At 49.0% G+C, this 7,984-nt stretch overlaps 1 pseudogene; it reads left to right on the forward strand.

Annotated features, from left to right (window-relative positions):
* The first annotated feature begins 1,176 nt into the window (after positions 1-1,176).
* LOC136552402 (anthocyanidin 5,3-O-glucosyltransferase-like) lies at positions 1,177-2,392 on the forward strand (annotated as a pseudogene).
* The last annotated feature ends 5,592 nt before the right edge of the window (positions 2,393-7,984 follow it).

Raw genomic sequence — 7,984 nt, forward strand, 5'->3', positions numbered from 1 at the left:
GCCGTCGCGCGGAGAGGAGGAGGAGATAAATCTCCAGTACAAAAAAAAAAAACTTGACATGAAGAAATCTTAACCCTAAAGACTGGATCTACTGGAGAAAAAAAAAACTTAAACGATGTATCCTCGCTCGCTCCCTCCCTCCATTCTCCGTCGATACGCCGGAGGGGGAAGGAAGGGGACCGACGACCAGCCGTGGTGGAGACAGGGAGCGACAGCGACGGCACTCCGAGTCGCGAGACGCGAGCCAGGGCTTTGGGGTGGCCTTGTTCAAAGCCATCGAATCTTTGCGAACTGATTCGTCCACCTTAGCCTTAGAGCACTTTCACCAAGAATATATGGAGCCACCAGACGGGACATTACTCAGAGCATTCAAGTCTTCCCACATCACGATCTTATCCTAGGCCTGCTGGTGAAAGAACATAAGTTGTGGCTGTTTCTTAATGTAAGGGTGTGTTTGATTCTAAATAAATCACCTACTTATAAGTTAAAAGGTGAAATAAGTGATTGGTTTTATCAAATATCACCAACTTATAAGTCACCCTTGTTTATAAGAAATAAGCTGGTTCACCCCTGCTTAAAACTTATAAGCCACCATTTTCCACGTGGGGCCCACACATTTCACTTAATAGACATAAGTTTATAAGTCATCTACGACCAAACAGGTATAACTTATAAGTCACTAGGTTTTCAGTCACCTGACTTATAAAAACCAAACAGCACAAATTGCAAATGGAATTGACTATCCGTGTCCCATCTTAAGTAGGTCAGCCGGGGTTAGGATCTTTTATGGAGGAGAGTCTATGCCAAGAACCGACATTTAGATTCTGTTTTTGCTCGCCCGATTGGGTTGATATTGATCTTGTTTGTATCCTGGCGAATTGGATTAGATAAGTACTCTTGGTTTATTGGTTGTGTCATTGTGAAACACACCATTAGGAGGGTGTTTGGACTGGAGCACCTCTTTAGGTACTGTCACAACTCCATCCTTCCTACTCGAACAGAGTGTGTGGAGCTGAAATCATTTTAATAAAAAAACGTGGAGCAAAGCTGAAAAACGTGGAGCGGAACAATTTCAAATACTCCCTAAATTAGACTAGACGGCCCGTGAATTAATGGAGATCTCTCACATGTGCAAATGGTAAATAATATATGTACTAGCAAAAACCAGAGCCACACTTATCGTCTGGTGTCGTTTCGATTGATGCCAGTCTGGTATCATCGACGAGAGCAACAGCCACTAATATCTTGCAGAAGTAGGACTACCTCTGGTTCTCCATGTTCGAATAAAACAAAGCCAATATTCTGATTCCTGTTGTGCTGCAATCCCTCAACGTCCAGCAAAAGAGCACACTGTTGGCCTCGTCCATGATCAATGGCTGCCGCAACCATGGTCTTCCTACCATGCTGGGGATCCGGTCACTTCATGTCCATGATCGCGGCCGGCAAGCGGATGCTCGACGCCAGCGGCGGTGCCCTCTCCTTGACCGTCCTGGTCATGCAGGCCCCGACGCCAGCCAAGGCGTCCGAGGTCGAGGACCACGTGCGCCGTGAGTCGTCGTCCGGCCTTGACATCCGCTTCATCAATCTCCCCGCCGTCGAGCTGCCGACCGACTGCGTGGCCCCCGAGGAGTTCAACTTCAGGTACATCCAGCTCCAGGCGCCCCAAGTCGAGGAGGCCATAGCCGGGCTACCATCCCCGGTGCCCGCCATCGTCTTCGATCTCTTCTGTACGCCCCTGCTCGACGTGGCCGGCGAGCTCGCCGTGCCCCGGTATGCCTACTTCCCCTCTACGGGCGCGTCCTCGCGCTCATGCTGCGCCTGCCGCTGCCGGGGATCCGTGAGGACCGCATCGTCAGGCTCAAGCAGACGGAAGGCACGGTGGACGTGCCGGGGCTGCCGCCGGTGCCCGTGTCCTACATGCCGGCGTGTCTGTCGGGCAGTAAGATCGGCAACTACGAGTGGTTCGAGTACTGCGCGCGCCGCCTCATGGACACCAGCGGCATCATCATCAACTCCTCGGTCGAGCTGGAGCCTGGGGTTCTCGCCGCTATCGCGGACGGCCGCTGCGTGCCCGGCCGCCCGGCTCCGACCGTCTACGCCATCGGTCCGGTGATCTGGTTCGCCGCCAACGCGCCTGAGCAGCAGCCGCACGCGTGCGTCCAGTGGCTCGACACGCAGCCGTCGGCCTCAGTCGTGTTCCTCTGCTTCGGAAGCAACGGGGTCCTCGACGTAGCGCAGGTCAGGGAAGTCGCCGCTGGCCTGGAGCGCGGCGGCCACCGCTTCCTTTGGGTGCTGCGGCGTGCGTGCGTGATCAGTTTGGTGCAATGTTTGTAACAGGACACCACATATTATTAGTAAAAAAAAAGTCAGTCAGGCGCATAAAAAATCTACATAACCTTCAGGCGACGGTGTGAACACGTGTTGGACAATAAGCACCACACCACCAACGGTTCTAAACAAACCCCCCCCCCCCCCCCCCCCCCCCCCCCCCCCACCCCCCACCACACAGACACACACCAAACACCGCCAGTTATTGCCGTTGTTTGCAGTGGCGAAGCTACATAGGTGGCACCCACAAAAAATTGAAAAATCACTATTAGGATCAAATTTTCACCATGACTGTAGCTTAATTTTTCACACCTATAAGAGAAGCACACCCCTCTAATTTATTCTATCTTCGCCATGGGTTGTTTGTGAAAGTCGTTAGTGATAACCTCGGTTATCAGCACCAGATCGACGTTCAATCCGACAGTGATGTCGTTACCATCACTGCTGCGCCGAAGTTCGATCCAGCGACAGTACGTTGAATATCACCACCGATCAAACGTATGAACCGACGGTGATGATCACCGTCGGTCGGAGATATTAGCATTAGCGTTAACAATGGAGGCATCAACGATGGTCTAGCTAGCGATCCGACGGTTATGAAGGAGACATCAACGTCGGTCGGACGTACGATATAGTGGTGTTGATGAAGACATCGACGCCAGTCTGGCATATGATCCGGCGGTGATGTTGGAGACATCAACGTCGGTTGGGCATACGATCCGACGGTGATGGAGACATCAACGTCGGTCTAGTGTATGATTCGGCAGTGATGTAGTAACTATCGCAACCGGCCGGCGTTCGATCTCAATGACGGAGACATCACCGTCGTTCTGGCATACGATCCATCGGTGATTGAGCAGACATCATCGTTGCCCTTGAGTTTGGTCCGGCGGTGATGTCTTGTCTATCACCACCGGTGCGGCATTTTTTCCGGCGGTATTGCTACTATCATCAACACTTGTATTATCATATCACCAACGATTTGGACAGGCCGGCGGTGAGATGTTGCATTTTTTATAATATAATTTTAATACATCAAAATAATAATACCATTAGTATTTGGATTACATCAGGCCCAGAACATACGTAATGCCTCAAAATATACATCACCGTCGGACCACGAGTCCATACAACAAATCTAACCACAATGATATATGTTTGAGAACATAAAATATAACAAACGATCGTCCATAATAAAACCAGTATTACTAGGTGAAGATGAATCTGAGCTTATTAGCACCTTGATAAGAAAACAAATGGAAAAGAATGCAATTCTCTTTTTTCGAGGAGTCAAACCATTTGAATTTGACTAAATTTATATAAAAAATACTAACATTGATGATACAAAATAAGTATCATTAGATTAGTTATAGAATATATTTTAATAACAAATTTATTTGAAGACATAAATGCTAATACTATTTACTATAAATTTAGTCAAACTTGAGCTAGTTTGACCCACACGAAACCCATAATTACATTATTTTGTGGACAGAGAGAGTACAGTTCATATAATGTCGGTACGATTTCGATATGGAAATGACAAAGTTGTACGCACTTACAAGTTCTACTACTTCCTCCTTAACCTGTCAGAAGACATTGCTACGCGCATCAATTCTTTTGTTTTAGCCACAAGAGTTTTTGTGCTCCATGAGTCCTGCATTCCCCAAGAAGATCGTGTACCTCTCAACCCTTGAGGGTGTTTGTTCTACCATCAATAATGCTTTCATCATGCCGTACTGGTTGAAAAGCTCTGCATTCTGAGAATTGTACTTCATCAAATATATGGCTTACTCAATTATTACCCTCCTAGTTCCAGGACAATGAACCGCTGGGTTCATATTTGCTTTCAGGGAGTCAACAAGCATCTTCCCAAACATTTCCTTACTCTGACCATTCTCTAGTTCTTGATCAAAGTTTACACGAATGAGTTTACATATTTGTGAACTAAGCCCAATGAGGGCCTCTAGTTCTTCCCCTTCTTCATCCACTATGCTCTCCAGAACCTGTAGTTAGGGGTACGAAGTCAAGTAGAGTTCAAATATTACTGACAAACAGTTGCTTTAGCAAGTTGTTGCTTTCCATCATTTGCTCATGTCTGTTATTCCTAAATATTGCAACTGTTTTTTACCATCCTAGAAAAAGATACACTAGGGTCACTTAATGTAAAAGAACATCCATGGATATGCATATTTACATAGCGAAGTGACCAGAGGAAGACATGTAGGTAAATTAACAAGTTGAGGGGAAGATTACAGAACATATTGCAAATGATGAACTGCAATTGAAGCTAACTTGTAGCTTGAATTAAATTGGCTCCTATGCCTTTTGGAATCAACACTAACACTCCATAGTTTAATCTGGCTAAGTCCACATTTTTTTTGAAACGAATCAGGCAGGAGAGCTGCCGATTATATTAAAAAGCAGATGAAACCCAGACTGGGCAAAAATAGAACAAATACAACTCCGGTCAGTTGGATTGGGACATCAACATGCACCGAAACCCCAAAATCAAAGAAGCACGAAAAAACAACTCTAGCCGGTCAGAATGAGACATCGACTCGAGCTGCCACTCAACATAAAACACATGCTTCACCGCCACCAAACCACCACGAACTGGTCACTACAGTGCATTGCCAGCCATCAAGACGAACACGCTCTCGTCACCGCTTGCGCCGTCGTTGCTGACGCTGTCCCGCACCGAGTAGCCCGCTGCTAAGCAGGGCTAGCCGCTGCAATCCGCTGCAAGTCGTGTAGCCCTTCTGCAATCAGATCTGTTTGCGGCGTCTTTGAAAATGTTGTCCCACATCGGAGTAGCCACTACAAAGTGAGGCTACCCGCCGCAGGCCGCTACAAGCTGCCAAACCGACGCAAGAGGAGCTGCCTCAGGTGCACATCAAGCCGACCCCGCCCACCGAGATCCACGCGCGCACACCGCAGCTTCCAGTAACCTAGTTGTGTCATCGAAGGTAGAAGTGTCACACACGCCCTCCGGCTACCAGTCATAAGGCTCCTTGCGCCAAAACAGCCACCACTGAGCGGGACTGCCCGCCGCCACACCACGTAGGTCACCTCGGCAACACAAGTCTGTTGGCCACCACCTCCCACGTCGACCTCCTCGCCAACTCCGTGGGCGCCTCCCCCGCCGGCATCCTCGCCAACTTCGTGGTCGCAACTCACCAACTGCCAAACAGATGGAGACCCTCCAATCGCTGTGCCAACGCCTCCCCCCGACCACCTTCCATCACAGTAGACACTAGGAACTTGAATCCTCAGTCGATTTTTTTTATTTTTTGCCCCTTTTTTGAAATTTTTCACAAATATGCCCCTGGATAGCTTTCAAAATCTAAACCCTTAGCTCGGTGCCATCGTTGGTGGCACCGAGCTTACACGTCTCGGCGCCAAAGTGTTTGGCACCTAGGTCGGGGGGCCACGTCGGCATCAAAGAAGAGCCAGGAGTGACATGGCAGCTAGCTCGGCGCCGTGGATCTTGGCACCAAGCTTGGCGCCGTAGATCTTGGCGCCGAGTTTAGTGCCATAGATCCTGGCGCCGAGCCGGCCTTACAGGTGGGTCCTTTTCCTTTCTCTCTTCCTTCATTTCCTTTTTCTCTCTTCCTTTCTTCTCTCTCACCTGATGCCTCCCGCCACCGCGGCCCAGCCCGGCCTCCGTGCCCCGCGCCATCGCCCCGGCCACCGCGGCCCAGCCCGGCATCCGTGCCCCGCGCCACCGCCCCGACGTCTGCACCCCACGCCCCTATCTCGGCCGCGCTACGCCGCCGGCTGCCCCACCGCCCCGGCCACCGCCGCGCCCCGCTCAAGGCGGCCTCCTCGCCGCGGCCGACCGGCCAGCTACGGCAACCGCGCCCTACCCATCCCGCGGCGCTAGGCCAGGCGCTGCTGCCTCCCTGTCCTCCATGTTCGATCGGACACAGGTCGTTCTTCGCCACCCCGTCCCACGGCCCTCCACCGTGCCCGGTGCCTCCTCCTGCTCTCCACCGCGTCGTGCACTGCCATCGTTGGACAGGTAAATTTTGTGTATATGCAATGTAGTTAGATAGTGAGGTTGAATTGTGGTGTAGTAGTTAGTTTATTGATGCACTTAGGATGGTAATGTGATAACCTATTAAGTTTAATTAGTTGGTGATCTAGAGATTAGGTGATAACCTAGTTAGACTATTTACTTACTTAGTTAGCTATCTGCTTAGTTAGTTATGATAACCTATTTAGTTTAATTAGTTGGTGATGTAGTGATAATTAGGTGATAACCTAGTTGTTAGACATGTATGGAGCTAGCTATTATGTTATTTGCGAAGCTAGCAGTTACCTAGTATGTAGTTGTTGGCACGTAATTTGGACTAAACGAAATGTATTTGGATTTGTGTATGAAATAGATGGACAACCTAGTGAGCATATATCATGGAGACACCGTTGAAAGCTCTAGTTTGGTTTTGGTGAATTGATGAAACCCTAAGTGCTAACCTAGTTTATCAAAGTGATTATGAGATAGGTGGCACATTCCAAGTGGTGAAACGAATGAAGATCATAACATAATGATGGAGATGCCATGGTGATGATCACATGTTTGGACTTGGAATACAAGAAAGAAAAACAAAAAGCTCAAGGCAAAGGTGAAATTGATAGGATCTTTTCGGTTTAGTGATCGAGACACTTAGAGAGTGTGATCACATTTAGGATCAATAGCCGTACTATTAAGAGGGGTGAAACTCGTATCGAAATGCGGTTATCAAAGTGCCACTAGATGCTCTAACTCATTTGCATATGCATTTAGGATCTAGTGGAGTGCTAACACCCTTGAAAACATTTCTAAAAATATGCTAACACATCCGCACAAGGTGATATACTTGGTGGTTGGCACATTTGAGCAAGGGTAAAGAAGATAGAGTTAAAAAGGAGTTGGTCGCATTGGTCACTGAGTGACCGAACGTGTCCGGTATTAACGACCGGACTCTGGCTCAGTGGAGTGACCGGACGCTAAAGAGTTATTGTTTCAACGTCTGGTCAAAGTGACTTAGCTTGGTTTAGGTTTGTAGAGAAGCGACCGAACGCACCCGGTCGCCATACCAGACACGTCAGGTATTAACCAGCTAGTCGGGTTTTAGAACTAAAATTCATCAGACTCTGGGAGCGTCCGATCGGCCCAGAGCTACTCTGGGAGCTCTCTAGACTCGACCAAACGCTGAGTCTCCTGTGTTTGGTCCTATGTGACCGGACACATCTAGTCAACCTAGAGTAGATCTGGGAGCTCTCTAGACTCGACCGGACGCTGCCCGTCCTACGTCCGGTCGTCCACACCAGACACGTCCGGTCGCATAGGACTCATGGCAGCAATGGCTACTTCATTTAAAATAGGACACATGGCGGTCAGGCAACGATCGGACGCGTTCGGTCGCCACACCGAACGCGTCCGATATACACAACCGGTGCGTCCGGTGCACATGACCTGTGTGTTCGGTCGATGCATAGTCAGCCCAATAATTGAGCCAACGGCTCTATTGTTTGGGGGTGTCTGTAAATACCATTTGGCCAGCTCTAGCTCACTCTCTTGGCCATTTGCATTGACATAGCAACCTTGTGAGTTTAGCCAAAGCCCTCCCACTCATCTCCATCATTGATTCATCATCTTTATGAGATTGGG

This window comes from Miscanthus floridulus, chromosome 4 (genome assembly GCF_019320115.1).
Source record: "Miscanthus floridulus cultivar M001 chromosome 4, ASM1932011v1, whole genome shotgun sequence".
Classification (NCBI taxonomy): domain Eukaryota; kingdom Viridiplantae; phylum Streptophyta; class Magnoliopsida; order Poales; family Poaceae; genus Miscanthus; species Miscanthus floridulus.